This window comes from Solanum pennellii, chromosome 8 (genome assembly GCF_001406875.1).
Source record: "Solanum pennellii chromosome 8, SPENNV200".
Classification (NCBI taxonomy): Eukaryota; Viridiplantae; Streptophyta; class Magnoliopsida; order Solanales; family Solanaceae; genus Solanum; species Solanum pennellii.
The window spans coordinates 67,972,313-67,976,445 of NC_028644.1; positions in this window are offsets into that span (position 1 = coordinate 67,972,313).

Genomic DNA, 4,133 nt, shown 5'->3' on the forward strand with positions numbered 1-4,133 from the left:
TTCAAATATATATTAAAGTGCTAATTAGATATTTTATGTTTTAAATTTTGAAAAAGTTTTTGTACGTATTTTCAATTGCTTATTAAGATCTGCGCACATACACTTCTCAAACCCTATTTTGTATAATTATACTTATATTTGATTTTTATGATAGCTCAATTAAAATTGACTTACAATTTTATGACTTATTAAGATACATAACTAAATAATAAAACACAAAATAGCCTTAAAACGGATAAAATACAAAATAGTCTTAGTTTCATTTTATTTCTTTTGATTATTTTAATTGGACGACCATGTCGGCATGTATAAATTGGTGGCTAATATATTTCTTTGCATCTTTTTAATAATTAATATGCAGGGTTTTATACATTTAAAAAAATTCAAAAAGTTCAAACAATTAAAAGTCGATATATTTACGGCGTCACCTGCATTTAATAGATGAAAACAGAATTTAAGTTATTTATATATTGACAATATAAATATGTCAGCAATCGGCCACTTGCCAATTTTTATTTTTTATTTTTATTAGATATTTTGTATTATATTAAAGTTCAACCAAACTAAAATTTATTTTGAGAAAAGTCTAATATTTCAAATGTAATGCGCCTCCTAATAAAGGGTAAAATTTGCATATATTTTATTTTTTTAAAATATTATTTATAAAATTATATCGAATATATTATTACTGATACTATAAATAATTTCATATGTACGTATAATATCCAATTTGTAATCTCTGTATGTAAGAAAACTAATAGCTTATTCGACCAAATTTCGAAGAAGTTAAATGTTTGTTGTTTATTAAAAAAATAAGTTATTTAAAAAAGTTGAGGTATTTGGTCAAACTATATTCAAACATAAAATGACGCTATAATATTGGGAAACAAACATTTATATTTTTCAAATAAATTAGCCAAACACAAAATGAATTACTCCAATTTCTTGATAGAAAATATTTTTATTTTTCGTAAATAAGATTTTACGCGATATAAATTTGAAATAGTCAGATTTTAATACGATGGGCTTTTAAGTTTGATAGTTTGAATAGTTGTCATTGGGCCCCATGGCTAAATGTCCGACAGCTGCTTCTCATCAAAGCCCATGAACTCTTGTTCCTACTTTTAACAACAAAACACTTTTCTTAGAATACATAAGCTTGCTTAAGTGCTAAAGTTTAAATGGTATATTGCCCACCTTTCATTTTCATGTTCATTGTTTTAAAAAAAATCTTTTATAATCATCTAATATTCAATATTTAACAATTTTAAATTTACGCAACATAAAATCTATTTAAGGAAAAAATATTTCTTTCCATGAGTTATCTAAGGTAGAAAGGTGTGGATTCACGTGAATTTGTGCTTCTTTCTTGTATCATATAGAGTTCTTTTATTTTGATTTCTCATTTGGTGGTGTCTGGAGCCCACCCTTACAAAATTTGGGTCGTTCATTACAAAGGTTCATTTGGGAGTAACGCTCCCAATAAGATTTTTTCCATATCCAGAGCTGAAACTTGAAATTTCTGGTGAAAGATGAAACAACCCACCAGTGCACCACAATTCATGTTGATAAATCATGTAGAGTTATGCCTATATAGTCCCCATAATTTCGACATTGAGTGTAGATATGTTACAACAATATAATTTTAAGAAAATAGAAGTTAATCTGAATCTATAATTTTAAAAATGTAACGGGTTGATAGTATGAATTTAAGATTTTGACTTAGATATAAACTATGGTTTCACCTCTTTATAGTAGTGTACTTATTCTCTTGAAGTTTTGAATCATTTTCGAACTTGAGATATCTGTTAAGAAATAAAGGCTCATGTTAAGGCCATGATACCCCTAGTAGTTGTTTAATCAAAACCTTCTTTTAACCGTATGTTATTTGTATCTATTGATTAAAAAAAATCAAATTTATATTATGTAGGGCTTATTAAAGAGAGAATTAGATAATTACTCCCTATTGGTAGTTTCTCCATTTTCAATTAGTTAGAATATAAGATAATGTGTTCGGTGTGAAGGAGAATATTTTTTCTTGAAAAATAAGTTGATTTCTTAATTATTTTTTTTCCTTCAAATGTTTGGTCAATAAGCAAAAAATTAGTATTCCGTAAATATTTCTATATAATCTAATAAAATTTTATGAGGGTGAAGAGATGTTAGACTGGGGTCGGAGTGTGGTAGAAGATGGGATGATCCAGAAGTGGGGGTTGGATTGGTGGGGAAGAAATAATGAACTTTAAATATTACTTAAAATTTGTTTTTGCTATTTTAATTTTTCTTATTTTCAAAAAAACTTGTTAAAAAATGAAAAATACGTTCATCCCGCTACACTCGTCGATCGGGCAAAAGTTTGTGTAGTGTGATGGTCTCTTATTAATTTTTTGTCGAAGTGTGGGTTTGATTAGTCTCTATTGTTGAATCATAGGTGATGTCGATTTGCCTAAGTTGGTGTTGTGTAATTGTTGTATTTATCTCCCCCAACTCTATGATTCAAAACATTTTCATATCATAGATGTGGTATTGTCAATTTTATGAATTTTGTGATGTAAATGATATTATTATACTATCAATTTTTAGAGGCCCAATAATCTTTTGTTTTAATTTTAGGGAAAATTGTATATAATAGCAAACTAATAACCTAAATTAAATGGAATAGCTAGGGTTTGATTTAATTGTGCTCCATAGCAAACATTAGCTAAAATTTGCCAGCGTCTCTCTCCCAAAAATCTCGCTCGCCTCTCTCGCTTTATACACAGAAGTGTATAATTCTGTTTCTGTTTTGTATAAAGCGAGAGAAAATTGGATATACACATGCAAAAATGTATATCTTCGTGTTATACACTTGATTATACAATTTACAAACATTTTACTTCAAATATTGCAGAGAAAAAGGCCAACGAATTATACAATTGTGAATTATACAATTGCAGTGAGATACAATTTTCTCTAGCTTTTATACAACATAAGTGTATATATTGTGTTTCTGTTTTTGTATAAAGCGAGAAAAACATATATCTTCTTGCTATACACTTATAATTATGCAATATACATACATTTTAATTCGATTCAACTGTATGCAAAGCAAATTATACAATTGCAGCGAAATAGGCCAGCGAATTATACAATTTAGGCCAGCGAATTATACACTTGTATATGTATAGCGAATTATACAGTTTTTATGTTTGCTATGGAGCGCAATTATGTAAAGTTTGCTATAGCATACAAATATGAATTTTTTGTTTGCTATATGTGAAAGTTACCCTTAATTTTATGTTTGTCAAATAATGCCTATCTATTTCACAATATATACCTCAATCAATTTAATGGGCCAAGAAATTTGACCATAAAATATATATCATTTGGTACCAGATTGATAATTTGTTCGATCAAACTTTTCAAATCGACTTATTTTAAATCGTATTCATTTGTTAGAAGAAAAACACTTTTGATAATATTAAAGCGTAATTTGAACTCAACCAAGACTATAATAAACATATAAAGAAAAATATACTTTTTTCCTTTTGAAAATAGCTTATACTATTATCAAAATTCTTTTTTCGTCTTTCTAAAAGCTTGATCAAACACTTTAATTTTCTTTAAAAAAAAATATATTTTTTACTTTATAAAACTTGTCCTAACAAACTACACTCGTATACATTTAATGAAACATTAAAAATCAATTGCACGTCAAATAAAACATACCAAAAAATACTAACATAGTGAGAAAGAAAAAAATATATGATAGGTGAAGGGCAAAAAACAACCATTTTTATGATCATTATTTAAAGAATAGCCGATAATACTTTTAAAGTTTAGCCGCTTTATAAAAAATTTCAAATCTGATCCAAAGTTTGAAACTTCGAGCTTTCGATCTGAAATTAGGTTTTGACAATTCAAAACTTTTGATCTGGAGTTCGTCAAATCTGACTAAATTGTAAATAACCATTCAAAAGTGGCTGAAATTTGAAATAGCCCTGGGTTGGGCCATTATTTGGGCTCCCTCAAGCAACCTTTAAAGGGTGTCTTGTTATCTTTTGGCCCATTTTAAGGAGTTGACTAAAATTAGATGGGAAAAATAATAATAATAGGCGAACTTATATTTATATATATATATATATATATATATA